The following is a 15829-nucleotide window of genomic DNA, read 5'->3' on the forward strand; positions in this document are numbered from 1 at the left end:
TTTGTTGCTGTTGTTTTTTAGTAAAAAAAAAAAATATTTGTTAATATAAAGCAAATGTTTTGGTATAGAAACAATTGAAATAAGAATACTAAAGGGTGGATTTAAAAAAAAAAATATTTTTATTTAATACAAACGGTGAGAATTTTTAACAATTTTTGAGGACTCAAATAAATCGAGGATTTTTCATGATATTTTTCAAGGACCCAATTAAGAACACTTTTTTCAAGAACCAAAATAATGCGTAGATTTTTAAAGAATATTTTTTGAAGGACCTAAACGAGGCTTGGATTTTTTAAAGAATATTTTTGAAGGCATTCCAAGGCGTGGGTTTTTAAAGAATATTTTTTGCAAAGCCTTCCAAGGAGTGAATTTTGTAAAGAATTTTTTTTTTTTGAAAGGCTTTCCAAGGCGTGCATTTTTTAAAGATTATTTTTTATGGCTTTGGATTTGTTAAAGATTATTTTTGCAAGGCCTTTTAAGGCGTATTTTTTGTAATTATTTTTTCAAGACCTTCTAAGTCATGATTTTTTTAAAAGATTATTTTTTAATGCCTTATAAGGCGTGGATGTTTTAAAAGATTATTTTTTTAAGGCGTGGATGTTTTAAGGCGTGGATGTGTTGGGCGTGGATTTTATAAAAAATATTTTTTAAAGGACTATACAACAGGCTCTCACATTCATAAGCGTGGTCTTAAAAATTATGTTTGTCAAAGGAATACTTCATTTTATACAGGTTTTTATTTTGTTTAGAATATTTTCTTAATATCATCCCCATACCAACAGAATTCCTTACCAGACTAAAGACATTTTGCACAGCATTTCACATGAGCAAAGCGTATACAAGTCCTTTGTGTTAAATAGTGGAATCATCAGAATGTTTTCTTAGCAAAAAAATTCTACGCACACACATGTTTGTATGTAAATGCTTGCCATTGTAGTCGCCCCTTTAATCCTTTCTTTTTCAAAAAAAAAGGAGTACAGGTGCATTTGTGCTTTTCTTGCATTATTCTTCTACAATTTGTTATGAGCAACGAAAATCTCCTTAAACATTCTCGGTAATTTCTTTCTACATTCAGTCAGTCCATCATAAAAGGTGGTAACAACCTTTTGACTACTACATACTTTGTTTTGCCAGAAAGTGGACTTCTTAAGCTGTTATGTAGTTAAAACACTGAGAGAAACCAATAACTGAAAAAAGTTCGTAGAGAAAAACGTCGATGCACTTCTTATACTTCACATAGAAGACCTGTGTATATAACAGGTAGGAAATTGATTACTTAAGAGTTAACATTCGAAGTTGGCTATTTATATAGAGACTATGACAAAACATGGACCTATATGAAAAATATCTGTCAAGTATTTTTACCCTCCCAGAACCTGAAATGTCAGATTGCAGTATCAATTCAAAACTGGTTCTTAAAAATCCGAATGGGGGTCATATGGTCCAAAAAAGTGGTCTAATATTTTTTATTTTGGGTAGATGAGGCAAAAATGTGTCTCATCGAAATATTGGTTTTGGTCCTTTTTTGAAAGAAATCCGTTTCAGACAACATGGAGTCGTTTTACAAATGTCCGTCTGTCTCTGTGTGTCTCTTTGGCCGACTAGTGCGGTGCGCACGATAACTCTGGAAGGCATTAAGCGATTTCATTCAAACTTTGCACATCGTAATATTTACTCCAAACTTAGATTAATTTCGGAGATGGGGAAAATTGGTTCACTTCTCTGGTACCTCCCCTACAAAGAGTCAAAATTTTCCATATTTTTAAATCCAATGGAATGTCAGATTTTAACCAAATTTTACATAGCCTCTTGTCTTTACTAAGCCTAAATCAAGTCAGAAGATGGGACCCCCAGGTCTAATCTTTCTGGTACCCCCCCCCCCCCACAAATGGTCAACATTTTCAATATTTATAAATCCAGTATCAGACGAATGAAATGTCCAATTTGAACCAAATTTTGCGCAACCATTTATCTTGACCAATCTTAGACAAAGTTAGAAGATGGGACGAATTGGTCCACTTCTTCTAGTACCTCCCCCACAAAGGGTCAATATTTGTTAAACTTGTAAAGTTAATTTGAAGTGAATCGAACAGCCAACAACAACGCTAACACCGAACATTAAATTCGAAACCTCTTTGATAAAAACATATAACATATCCGAATAAAAAAAATTCCGAAGACCTTTACCAACCAAAGGCTGAGGGTATATATCTGTCGATAACACCGACATACACTTTTTACTTGTTGATATTAAAAATATATTTCATCCTCTTCTGGTTTTGAAAAATGTGACTATTAGATTAAAATTACCGAAATTTTGGCGCTAACGCCATTTAGAACGAAGGAGTTGCAAGTATCCAGAATTCGGCAAAAAAAAAACCTTCAAAGACATGAAAATGAGACCGGACCCATTATATGGGTGTTTTTTAAAAACCAGTACTTATATTGAAATATTTCTGCAAATATGTTTTATATGATCGGAGCACCCGGTATTCCTATATACAAAGCCTTGGGAAATGAGACTTTTACCTTAAATATTAGGATTAGGATTAGAATTTGGGCATTGTCTTAATATGGTCCATGAACCAGAACTATCAAATGATATGAATCCGATCGTTCTTCGCAAAATAAAGTTTATACAGAATTTGGGATAGAATAGATTAACGTAAAACATGTAAATGTCGATTTTTTGTCTTTGAGGCCCTTATCTTTTACCTTAAATATTAGGATTAGGATTAGAATTTGGGCATTGTCTTAATATGGTCCATGAACCAGAACTATCAAATGATATGAATCCGATCGTTCTTCGCAAAATAAAGTTTATACAGAATTTGGGATAGAATAGAGTAACGTAAAACATGTAAATGTCGATTTTTTGTCTTTGAGGCCCTTATCTAAAATGTTGTGGTTTTAAGATGTATCAGGACTCAAAATAGAAGGAGGAAACGTTTTACAAAAATATTCCACATTCGATTTTAAAGAAGGTATTTAAAAAAAATAACCTGCAATAGCCGAAAAAGAAGATTTGAAAACCTTTTCATAGTAAACTTTAGAGTTGCCAGCAAAAAAATCCGAAAAACTGTAAAACCACATAACAAACATTTTGGGATGTGGACCAATTGGCTTTATCTTTTCAGCTCAAAGATCAGGTCAAATTAGTTTGTTCTTCAAAATTGTAACTATATTAAGAGGGATACCCATAGGTGTGTACCGATTGTATACACCTTCGAATTTTATCTTAGTTAATCCCTTCGAGACCTTAGCCTCTCGACCAATATTTCGATGAGGAAAATTTTTGGTCATATAAAAAGAGAGAATTTCAGCCTTAAAGCATATAGAAGGTTATATATATATATGCTTTAAGGCTGAAATTATACACATTGTATCGAAAATGTTGAGAATCTGCATCCCCTTTAAGGGGATCTATGGGTGTTTGTCTTCGCTTTCAAGAATGCCTTTTTGTACAGCCCCCTGTATTTGTTAATGTCTCAGAATTTTCTCACAAAGAACACATTTTAAGATTTAAGTACCCGCGGAAAAGTTTATCTACAACAACAAAGAATTGTTTATTTTTTTCCCAGTCATTTATTCTACTCTTTCTAAAGAATTTGTTTCTTTATGCCAGTTATTCGTAAAAGAACTAAAGTTATGTTGTTTTGTTTTTCTTTTCTGCTTTTTCTGTGGAAGATTTTTTTATGTAAGTTTAAGGTAAGAAAACAACAAATTCAAAGTTATTTTTTTGACAAAGTTTTCTTTTTTTGTTTTGTATTTTTGTTGTTTTATAATTTGATGTCAACATCAAATGTTTTAATAAAACTACTTAGAATTGAGAACATGTTCGCAGGGGCGTATGAAGGACCAAAATGAGGGAAATTTTTGATTTAGATGGACTAATAGTTTCTCTCAATTTGCTAGATACAACTTTACTGGCGATAAATTTTAATTTTAGATGTTTTGCTCTACACCTTCCATAATTGATTCAATACTGTTGTCCTTTGAAAAGAAAATTCAGCTCCCTTTGATTTCATTTTTTTGTCATTGAATTTTTCAATAAGAGCACATTAAAAAACAACTTCATTTTAGCAAAAATTATTTTCACAGAAGAGCACTTTATTCCATTTAAGATGCTTCTCTTTTTTAGCTGTTTTCCCCTTTCTCAAACAAAATGGCATAGTTTTTTTTTCTTTGGTTTAATAAAGTGAAAGTGAAATGAAGAGCAATGGCAGGCAAACAAACAGTGGCAGCAGCAATATCAAATATAGTCTTAAATGTCCTTTGACACACATACATACATATGTGTGAGTATATGTGTCTCCATTTTTTGTTTGCATTTATTTGATGATATTGTTTTCTGTTTTTGCTTTCACTTTTTTTTAGAAATAGCCACGTGTAGCGACTTACAAATGCCAACAAAAGTGGTTTTTCATCATCATCATCATCTTTACGAAGAAAACGTCAAAGCGCTGCAACAACATTAAAGATAGGAGAAGAAACCCGACACACACACAAACAAATGAACAAAGACCACCACATGACAAGTGATTATTTTGCTATCTGTCTGACTGGCTTTTTTCTCCCAAAGTGTGTTTGATCTAAAGATATGAAAAAAAACTGTGAACAGAATTAAATGTACATTAAACTGATGAAATGAGATTTTTTTCTTTTTAATTGTCAAAGGATTTGATGACTTTAATGGTCTACCAACATTGTGGTTTAAAATAGAAAAACAAACATTATTCATTAAATGAAAATACTGACTACACCACTAAAAGCATACATTCCCCTTTTTATGATTTTATCTAAAATTCCGATTATTATCAAGTTTCGAAGACGAGTCCAGGACTTGGCAATAATGACGAGTCGATCAACTAAATTTCGTTCAATTTCAGAAATTTAAACAATTTATGGGTAAATGGTTATGGTTTTCATGTTGGCGGGACATCTGATGATATCAAAGATTCAGCATGAATTAAATGAAACGGGATAAACTTCAACAATTAAAAATGGTGTAAAGTTCTGCCGGGCCTTAAAATACTGCAATTTCACGCTAAATATTAAAAATACCAAACATCAAATATCGAAAATGGGGCATATCCGGAAAAGTGGATCTACATTTATAATTTTTAGTAGAGATATTTGGTACTCAATAAGAACGTAAACTGTCAAATTACAGCGCATTTGATTGAAAAACGCGTTCAAGAATACCGAAAATTCGGGGGTACCCTTATATGGGCGATATGTCTAGACGTGGACCGATATAGCACATCTTTAAAGTAAACCTGCCTAAAGACAAAAGAAAATCCTATGCAAAATGTTAGCATCCTATGTCAACTCCTTCAAAAGATTACAACAGACGGACGGACATGGCTATATTGTCTTAGAATTTTTCGCTGAATAAATATAGTCACCATACTATGATAGAGGGTATAAAAACGGAGTTATATGGGGACAAACCCTAAAAGGGGGCGAATATAAATAATTTTTGGGAGGGAGATTATTTGTCATATACGAATTCGTGTGTACGTTCAAGAACCCCAAATATCGAAAATAGGGGGTATACTTATATGGGCGCAACCAAAAAATTACCTATATTTATAATTTTTAGTGGAGATAGCGAAAATTAGGGATTGGGTGCCCTTTTAAGGTGCTACCTGAAAAAATTACTTATATTTATAATTCTTAGTGGAGAGATTTGCTACCCAATAAGAACTAAAAGTACTAAATTATTGCCAATTTGGTCGAAAAATAAGTTCAGAACCCCCCAAAATGTTGAAAATTGGAGGCACAATGGCTACCAGAAAAGTTGATCTACATTTATAATTTTTAGTGGGGAAATTTCGTACCCAATAAGAAGCCAAAAAAAAATCAGCAAATTCGGTTGAAAAACTCACTCTGAAATCCCAAAATACCGAAATATGGGAGCTATGCCTAAACGTGGACCGTATAGCCTGTCTTCGAACTTGACCTGCCTGCAGACAAATGACGATTCTATGCAAAATGTTGGCGATCTATCTCAATTCCTTTGGAGGCTAGAGGGATTACAACAGACATATGGACTGGGCTAAATCGTCACACAATTTTACGCTGATCAAGAATATACTATATCAGGGACGTAAGCAGGGGGGCGGCCCGGGGGGCCCGGGCCCCCCCCGAAATGAAATTTTTCCACAGTAAATCTATGTCTCCAACAGCGAATTTTTTCATTTTGTACTACCGGGCCCCCCCCCGAAATGAAATCCTGTGTACGTTGCTGTACTATATACTTTATAGGATCGGAAATGATTAATTACTGTCGAGTATGCTTTAACGACCATCTTTTTTAACGAACTCTGTTCACATTTCCTGGTCCCGAAGTTGTAAGACTAAATTTTCATATAAATATTTACTCTTACGGCGAACTACGGATATAGCGAACTTTTTTATAAGGAACTATTTATTCGGTCCCAGTTTTAAATTAACATTCATTTTAATTTGGTTATAACGACGTTGCTGCAAGTATACTTAATACTTATACTTATCGATGACAATCCGCATAAAAAATAATATTTTCACTGCTTATGTTTTGCCTTACCTTCGGATATAACGAACGTTTTATATAACGAACTAATTTTCTTGGCCCCTACGAGTTCGCTGTAACGGTACTCGAGTGTATTAATATTTTGCAATTTATTTTTTTAATAGTCAACGTCTGTCACCTCTGCCCATTGTGTAAAAGCAATATGGCTACTACAAAACAACAACAACATAGTGTTGAAATGATTTCACATTCCAACTAATTTTGTTATCTGCATAAACAAATAATAAAATAAATTTCCACTTTAATACATTTTTCGATGGAATTAAAAATAGATTTGATTATTTATGATAATTCATAAGTTTTTGCAAACTCTGATTCACCTACGAACAGATAACAATAACAGACAATGCCATGTTCCATATACCAACTCTTAAACCTTATTATAAATTTATAAATAACCAACATTTTTAAACCAATATGTTAGTTTAACCCTCTTTATGTGAATAACCTAACATTCCCATGTTCTCTAAAAAATCTCTGTTAAATTATCTCGCAGATAAAACTCACACATACATTTCTTCCTTACAAGAACTCTGTGAAATCTCTTGCTATTACAGGTCTCTGTTATTTAATAAACGTACGCATCCATTTCATTGTTCTGTTTGCCATAATTGTTTGTGTACGTGTGTGTCTGTTGTCTTCTCTTTGAGTTATAAATAGCCTCTGCTCATTTCAAGTACACATGCCAACCAACCGTAACGAGAACAAAAACCGTTTCTGTTTGAAGTTTGTTCTATGTTAAAAGTGGTTGTTTGTGTGTCCTCTAGTGTATGTGTGTACTGTTAGTCGACGTATGTTTATATGCCTCCGTGGCGCAATTGGCTAGCGCGTTCGGCTGTTAACCGAAAGGTTGGTGGTTCGAGCCCACCCGGGGGCGCAACTGTTTTTATTTATTTTTTTGTTTTATTTGATTATAATAAATTATTTTTATAAAAATGTATGTATAATTTGGAAAATTTATAAAGAAAAAATAATAAGATCTAGACCTTTGGCCATTTTTTTCAATTATGTTAATTTCACATCACCTAGATCAAAACAGAGGATAATTTTTATTAATTATTCAAATTGTGGGGAAGCTACGGGTTATGATGGATCTAAACCTCCAATGTTTGCACTAAATCTAAAGTGTTGTGCCAGAAGAGGTGAGCAGAGGTTTGGGGAAATTCGGATAACATTTTCAAAATAATAAAATGCGGTGAACTCTATGTACGAAATATGTCAAACTATTGATCTATGGATCAAAATAGTTTTCCAAACAAAGTGCTCACCGTCCAATAACTTGGAATGCCACATTACACACCTTTAGTTGGGCAAATTTAGCAAACATTTAAAAATCCTCATTAAATTATATTGGGAATTGCCTATATATAAATGTCCACTTCCTAATACCAAACTTTTTGATTAAAAAATGCATCTGAAGCCCTCAAATTCCGAAATATATATATATATATACATATATATAGGGGCTATGTCAATACATTTTGAAAATTTTCTACAGCGGCCTCCAAAATGCCAAATGACAGCCTTTTACTATGTTTGAAAATGCTACCTCAAAATACCGACAATTGGAAGGGATCTTTATGTGGGAGCCATGTCAAAATATGGAGTACCCACCGGTACAAATTAAATCGCTTTCACACTCTAATTTGACGATCAATGTTGTTTAGTTGCTTCTCAAACTTTAAACGCGTTTTTCTATTTTGCGAATGGCGGGCACGATAACTCAAAAACTAATAACCCAATCGATTCCAAATTTTTACACGTTTCTCTGTGATTGTATAGCTATCGTATGAACTAGGATAAAGCCAATCGGGGAAGATCTTCCTTATTTTTTAACTTAGTTTGTGGACAAAAATCGGCGATTTCCCAAAAATATTTTTCAAAGGTCCGCCATTTTGTTAATTTTAGAGCGAAGTCAATAATCCTAGTTCAGACATGTACTCTTTCTAACACCGTTTGAATTTTCGGATTCCGATGTTCCAGTGAGGAGTTATCATGCCCGCCATCAAAAATAAGGACTTTTCTTTAGTTACAAAAAACAACAACAAAGCCATAACAAAAAATTTTTGTAAATTATTTTTCTTCTTATTTAAATATTCAAATATATATGTGCAAAGTTACAAACCTTAACAAGCATTGGTATTGATTTACCAGCCCATTGAAAATCTTGAAAAATTAAAATCGAGAATGGGTGGGGTTCCCTTAAAGAGTCAATCACGGGCTTAAAAAAACTAGATCGGCGTCGCATCCATTTAGACCAAATCGAAATAGGTCAGTAAAACGCTCACATTTGAACTAAAAGGAACGATTATTCCAGTTCGTTCTTTTAATGAACTAAAAAGAACGAATTTGTAAGACCTAGTTCAATCGGTCTTTTAAGTGAATCGTTCATTTGAACTAGTTCGTTCTTGAACTGTACAACTCTACAAAATTGACTAAAAATTTAATTTTTATAAGAATTGTTGTCAATACATGAAATAAAGTTCTGGAATGTGTAATTTTTGGGAAATTTCGTCTTTGTCATAATAAACCAAGTATTTCTGAAGAAAATCTAAAGTCGATCCTGAAAAGCCGAAATGCGATTTATTTATCCCTATCCTATACCTTTTATTTTAATAGAAAGTGGACTAGCTGGAGGAGGACCTGCCTACAATATTTAAAGAGGAAAAAAACTGAACATCAGATCAAATATGTGGCAATGAAATTTAAAATACCGAAAATTGGACATTGCACATATTAGGGTTAAAACCAAGAACTATCCAACAAATTGAGATTGAGATTTTAGAAGTTTTAAAAGCATAATGACAATTTTAATATAACCTCTGTTCTGTATTTGAATGAATTTAGAATGCGATTATCTCATGTTCAAAACTAAACATTTGTTTGCTAATATTCTGTAAATACGGATGTATCTTCTTTTCAGTTTGTAGCACAGAAACCGGTTTATATTTTCGGTAGTCCATACATATTTCCATGGCAATGCTAATCATTATGTTAGTTACGGTATTTTGTGCAGAAATACACACACACAAACATACGTACGCACACAGTTTGCAAAGAACAAACATAAATTCTGCGACAGAATGAATTTGTGGTTGTTTGCCAATTATGTGTTACGTATTAACAGCACAGTGGGTACATTGCCTCCGTGGCGCAATTGGCTAGCGCGTTCGGCTGTTAACCGAAAGGTTGGTGGTTCGAGCCCACCCGGGGGCGATTTATTTTTCTTTTGCTACTATTTATTTTCTAAAATAAAATTTTTTAATAATTTTTCTTAATAGAAATTTAAATTTAATAACGTCAATAACATTAGAGGAGATGAAATAAGTTTGGTAATATTTTAAAAATTAATAATAAAATTTGATTTGTTATTGTGTTTGTGCTGCACAGTGGTCACTTCGCCTCCGTGGCGCAATTGGCTAGCGCGTTCGGCTGTTAACCGAAAGGTTGGTGGTTCGAGCCCACCCGGGGGCGATTAGTTTTTTCTGTAAATTTTTAAATTATATCAAATATTGTGGATAGAAAGACGTCAACTTAGACAGGTGTATGTTAACCCATTACCGACCGGGCACATTGACATCGAAAAAAATACATTTTTGGTTGTTTTAACTTTGGGTATATATTTGGCATTTCGATGACGTTGATCAATTGATCAATTTTGATATGATCTCCAAGTGGGATTTCCAAAGCCCAAACACTTAATTCGTATTTTTCATTCTATAATCCGAATTATATGTCTCTATTTGAGTATATAGATCGTATTGTGAAGATTTTTTATTTTAGCAATACTCTTCAAGTTTGTATTTTACAATTTTATTTTTTTAACAAAATATCGATAATAATTTTCGCTTATCAATGAAAAAAACGACATTGGCAAACTTTTTAAGACACCACATTTTAAGACACCATATTATTAACTATTTATGAGTAACATAACTAAAAAAGTGGAATTCCCATTATCTCATATTTCCATGCTTGATTAGCATATTTTGTTGTAAATTTGCAAAATGTTTTGCAAAAATTCAAAACAGTTATATATTCATGTATAATATTTTCCTAAAGGCATGGCATGCCTCCGTGGCGCAATTGGCTAGCGCGTTCGGCTGTTAACCGAAAGGTTGGTGGTTCGAGCCCACCCGGGGGCGGTCATTTTTTTTGAGATATTTTTGTTATTGTATAATAAAAATTTTTAGTAAGGAATAATGAACTTCAAAACTGTCCTGTTATTTTAATAAAAGGGTATATTAATTTATAATGCAAGAAGTATGTTTAAATTAAAATTTTTGTTTGAGGAAACTGAGGCCACAATTGCCTCCGTGGCGCAATTGGCTAGCGCGTTCGGCTGTTAACCGAAAGGTTGGTGGTTCGAGCCCACCCGATTAAATTTTTGGATAGATTCTGACCCCTGAGGACCACAGAATGAAAGAAGAGGACTAGATGACAACGAAATTTGTGAATGTTTTATTTGAAGAAAATACATCAAGAGATTCTAGAAAAGTCTGGCCAGAAATTCTTGCGCGTAACCTCTTCTTATTGATGATACTGCGTCTATACAGTCATAGTTAAAGACGTGGTTCCACTCCAACGACATCAAACCAAATTTTGATGGGCAGAATCCCTTTCTTGATATTACGGAGGGTGTCGTCGTGAGTAATCACTGTAATATTATACTATCAGCATATATAGCGCTGAGTCCAGCGTAATGAGAAGATTTAAAAAAAAAATAGTTTTGTACAATTTATAATTTGAACGGAATCTAAAATTTCTTATAAAGTAACTATGGTTTATTTGCAATTAAACACTTCAACAGTTGTCTGCATTTCATTCCATTTTCTTCATATGTAGGTTAACACTAGATTGCCGAAGGCGGTCATTCTGACCGCTTTTCAATTTCAAGTAAAATAACAACTGTGCATATAATGACACTTTTATTTAAAATTTGGTGACTTTTTATACCACATAGAATTACGTTTATTATAAAAAAGTCACCAAATTTCAAAAAAAGTGTCATTATATGCACAGTTGTTCATGTACTTGAAATTGAAAAGCGGTCAAAATGACCTCCTTCGGCAATCTAGTGTAGAAATCTATAAAGATAATTCTTTTTAATATTGTCTCAATCCACCCCAATAAATATAAAAATTTTTATAAAAAAACTAATTTGGAAAACTTTCGTTATATCGAGCCATATTCGCAAAAAAAAACAAAACGTAACCCTCAAATTTTAAATTTTACAGTATAAGGTTTCTTTTAATAAATTCAGATTTAATAAAACAATTATTTTAAAATTTAGAACTATAGTTTTGTTATAAACTAGTTTTGTTTTAAACTATAGTTCTAAATTTCAAAATAATAGGTTTATTAAAAGAAACCTTATACTGTAAAATTTAAAATTCCAGGTTTACGTTTTTTTGGCGAATATGGCTCGATATGCGGTAGTCAGGGTAAAAAGTCGACTATTTTGCCCATTCGTCATATCCCGAATTAAACTGAATATTCGTTATACCGTTAACAATATCTTATACCAAAAGATCTCAAAACTGATTATTATAAACATGTTCAACATTATTATCCTTACAGGACATATCCTTTTAAATTTTTTATTTAAATCAAGATGTAGACGCAAAGTGGTTACATTGCCTCCGTGGCGCAATTGGCTAGCGCGTTCGGCTGTTAACCGAAAGGTTGGTGGTTCGAGCCCACCCGGGGGCGATATATTTTCTCCTGAAGATTTTTAATTTTCAATAAAGTTCGAATAACCAACAAGGGGGTCATACAAATAATGTTGTAACTTATATGTAAAAAAAATATATTAAACCGAACTCCTTCTTCCAGGCATTAGACAATGACAGTTTTGCATATTATACTAGACGAACATTTTTGTTCATTTGTTCTCTTATTAATAACAACTTCAAAATCCGTTTTCAGATTAATTTAGCTTGTCGACTGGAAATGACTCGTCATAGACTATACACAACGTAAAATTAAAATTTATTAAAAACAAATTCATATATTTATTTATATTATTTCAAATGAATTATAAGCTTATTGTAATGAAAAAAATTAAAACGATTTTAGATTTTCTTCATATCGACGCCTCCGAACCATAGTATGCTAAGTGGACATAGCATGTTTTAAAGTTCTGTACGTTTTTAGATACTAAGGTCCTTAATTTAAATTCACTGAAATTTTGGTAATCATCGGCCAATCCAAACCAAAGTTATAAGCAAAAATGTATTTAGCATGGCACGTAAGATTCAAGAAACTTCCATACTTTGAAAGCTTCTATTGAAAAACTCACTTTTCAGACTTAGCATACTATTCTTCGGAGGCTACATATTATGTAGGTTAAAATCTGTAAATATAATTTTGTTTCTAATATTGTTTCAATCCACCCCAATAAATATAACGATTTTTATAAAGAACTGGTTTGTATAAAGTATTGTATGGCAGCAGGTTTCATGGCCTCCGTGGCGCAATTGGCTAGCGCGTTCGGCTGTTAACCGAAAGGTTGGTGGTTCGAGCCCACCCGGGGGCGGCAAACTTTTTGTATATTGAAGATCGATGGAGAAAATTTATGAAAAGTATTCTAGAATAATCTCGGCTTAAAAATTTAAAATTCACAACTTTTAATGGATAATTTAAAATTTACGGATTTGTTCAAAGAAATTGCTTGCAAATGTTGCAGTAATATTTAAAAAAAAATTGACAATGTTTTTACGTTAAGAGATTTTGCATTTAAAAAAATAATATATATTATGAATATAACCTACACAACTATGTTGTCGGGGTATTATAGCTTTGTGCAGCCCCAAGAGTTTGTTACGCCGCGAAATACTGGTCCTACCACCCACCAAGTCGATCTACACATGTGTGCCCGTTCGTCTGTCCATTATAATTTGTAAACACGATACAGGCCACAGTTATGGACCAATCTTCATTGCATGTAGGAAGGGTTCTGGCCTTTGAAGACCCCTATTGTTATCGGTAATGATCGGTTAATATTTAGGGGATAAAATGGACCAAATATTTAATTTTTATCTGTTTTTCAGGTCGCTCCAGAGGCTGCAATTATGGCTCGAACGAACGTTTACATGAAGACCGGGATCGACCTAAAGAATAAGCATGCCTGTCTTGGTAAAGATTGACCAATATTTATCTGGTCAAATGGGCGCTGACTTTTGTATTCTATGGCGTATATATTTATCCCTGATGGACATAGGCCCGAGAAGTTTATAGTTCCAAGAGGAGTGGTTGACCTTTAAATTGATACAAATTATATGGTCGTACGTACTCAGATCCGGGAGTTACTCAGGTGTGAAGTGGACCGATTTTTTGTTGTTGTTTTTTTTTCGAGTCGATTTATAGGCCACAATTATAAACCGAACATCACAGCACAACTCACTGTGAAGGGAATATGGTCCAGTAATTAGAAGGGATACACTGAATATTAATAATACTCGGAATATATGTCAGTGTAAGGAAGTGGTGCTGTTGACCTACTATAATCGGACAAGAGGGTGCAAATATCATGAAATGTTGCTCAGGCTCGGAATAAGTATCCGCAGAAAGTTAGAGTTCCGTGGTAGTTGTGTAGAGTATCGTATGGTCGGCCCAGTCCGACTATACTGCTCCGCTCACTGGTTTATATATTTTTTTCTTTAGTAATATAATTTTTTTTACAAAATTATGGAAGGCAGGTTTTTGAGTGGAGTGAAAGATGACTTCCAGGGAGCATAACCCAATCAAGAAAACTTTGCTTTTTAGGGTCTATAAAACGAAATCAACAAAATCGAGGTATATTTATTGACATCTAACTTTATTATTTATTTAATAGTGAAATTTGTATGTTGGCGTTTGCTATAAATATTGAAATCTTATTGATAAACTAATATTAGTTCGTCAATATCATAATTTAGCATTAATCGAATTCGAAAAAAACATAACTATTTTTACTAAAGAAACACTTTTTGCAAGTGTATTAACTTGAACGTAGATGTGTCATTATTTGCGCACAGTGGGCAAATTGCCTCCGTGGCGCAATTGGCTAGCGCGTTCGGCTGTTAACCGAAAGGTTGGTGGTTCGAGCCCACCCGGGGGCGATATAACTTTTTGTTACTATTTTTTGAATTATAATATTTTTGAAAAAAGGTTGTTAATACTTATATTAAAAATAAATGGGGTTTTATATTTGTTTTTTGATTTTTTTAATATTTTTTTAGTTTTTTCTTATGTTAACCGAAAGGTTGGTGGTTCGAACCCACCCGCGGGCGATATAGTTTTTTATTACTATTTTTTTAAGTTATAAAATTTGTAAAAAAATTATTAATGCTTATATTTTATTTAATTTTTTTACTTGTTTTTAATAAGTTTTCAATTTTTTGAATACTTGTTTCTTTACCAATCACTTGCTTTATATAATATATACAATTATATATTCTACATTATTTTCCACATAACAAAACAATATCTAAAAAATTACAACATTCTGCAAGTTTTTTTTTAAGACACAAATGCAATTGCAAAAAATAAACAACAAAAAAATTTTATTTAACAAAAAAAAAAAATTTTTTTGCATACCATAAAGGAATTGTTGAATGCAATAAAACATACATGTTTGAGAAATAATGAAAATTTTCAAGGAAAAAAAAATACTTAACGAAACAATGGAAGAGAGAGAGGGAGAAAATTATAATATTGTAGAACAAAATGGCGTTGTAATATTAAGGCATAATTTTTGAGAATAATGTTTTGAATGACTATGGGGATTTTTTTACGAACATGTATTGAATTACTAACGGAGGTATGGGGTGGACTTTTTAAAAATAATTTTTTGATGAATTATATTGAATTTTTTATAAGACTATAAAGTTTTTTTGTTGAAAAAGTAATAGGAGGACTTTAGAAGATTTTTTATGGACTCTCAAACCTATAGCCAAGAATCTGCATCTTTTTTTTTAAATATTTCTGAAGGAAGAGGATAAGGAGGATTTTTAAAAGAAATTGATAAGGTACTAAGTTAAGTGATGGTTAAGAATCTTTCAAAAATATTTTTTTAAAATTATTTATGAAACTATAGACCTGGATTTTTTTTAAAAATAATTTTTTAAGGTCTATGGATAACTTTTTCAAAATATTTTATTATGAGAATTCAGTTTTATAGGCGTGAATTTTTTTGAAGGACTATATGGAATTTTTAAGACAAAATTTTCAAAGAGATTAAGTTATGGGTCAAGGAATGAGGCGTGGATT

General features: G+C 32.5%; 7 non-coding genes across 7 annotated transcripts; all 7 read left to right on the top strand.

Annotated features, from left to right (window-relative positions):
- Positions 1-7380: 7380 nt before the first annotated feature.
- Trnan-guu (transfer RNA asparagine (anticodon GUU)) lies at positions 7381-7454 on the top strand. The gene has a single exon. It is a non-coding gene; the product is annotated as a tRNA-Asn (tRNA).
- Positions 7455-9719: 2265 nt separating this feature from the next.
- Positions 9720-9793, top strand: Trnan-guu (transfer RNA asparagine (anticodon GUU)). Its single transcript has one exon. It is a non-coding gene; the product is annotated as a tRNA-Asn (tRNA).
- Positions 9794-9977: 184 nt separating this feature from the next.
- Positions 9978-10051, top strand: Trnan-guu (transfer RNA asparagine (anticodon GUU)). Its single transcript has one exon. It is a non-coding gene; the product is annotated as a tRNA-Asn (tRNA).
- A 597-nt stretch (positions 10052-10648) lies between these two features.
- Trnan-guu (transfer RNA asparagine (anticodon GUU)) lies at positions 10649-10722 on the top strand. Its single transcript has one exon. It is a non-coding gene; the product is annotated as a tRNA-Asn (tRNA).
- A 1493-nt stretch (positions 10723-12215) lies between these two features.
- On the top strand, positions 12216-12289 carry Trnan-guu (transfer RNA asparagine (anticodon GUU)). The gene has a single exon. It is a non-coding gene; the product is annotated as a tRNA-Asn (tRNA).
- A 752-nt stretch (positions 12290-13041) lies between these two features.
- Positions 13042-13115, top strand: Trnan-guu (transfer RNA asparagine (anticodon GUU)). The gene has a single exon. It is a non-coding gene; the product is annotated as a tRNA-Asn (tRNA).
- A 1490-nt stretch (positions 13116-14605) lies between these two features.
- On the top strand, positions 14606-14679 carry Trnan-guu (transfer RNA asparagine (anticodon GUU)). Its single transcript has one exon. It is a non-coding gene; the product is annotated as a tRNA-Asn (tRNA).
- The last annotated feature ends 1150 nt before the right edge of the window (positions 14680-15829 follow it).

The sequence above is a fragment of the Musca vetustissima genome, unplaced genomic scaffold (genome assembly GCF_032173495.1).
Source record: "Musca vetustissima isolate MV318-11 ecotype Yass unplaced genomic scaffold, APGP_CSIRO_Mvet_v1 utg375642, whole genome shotgun sequence".
NCBI lineage: Eukaryota > Metazoa > Arthropoda > Insecta > Diptera > Muscidae > Musca > Musca vetustissima.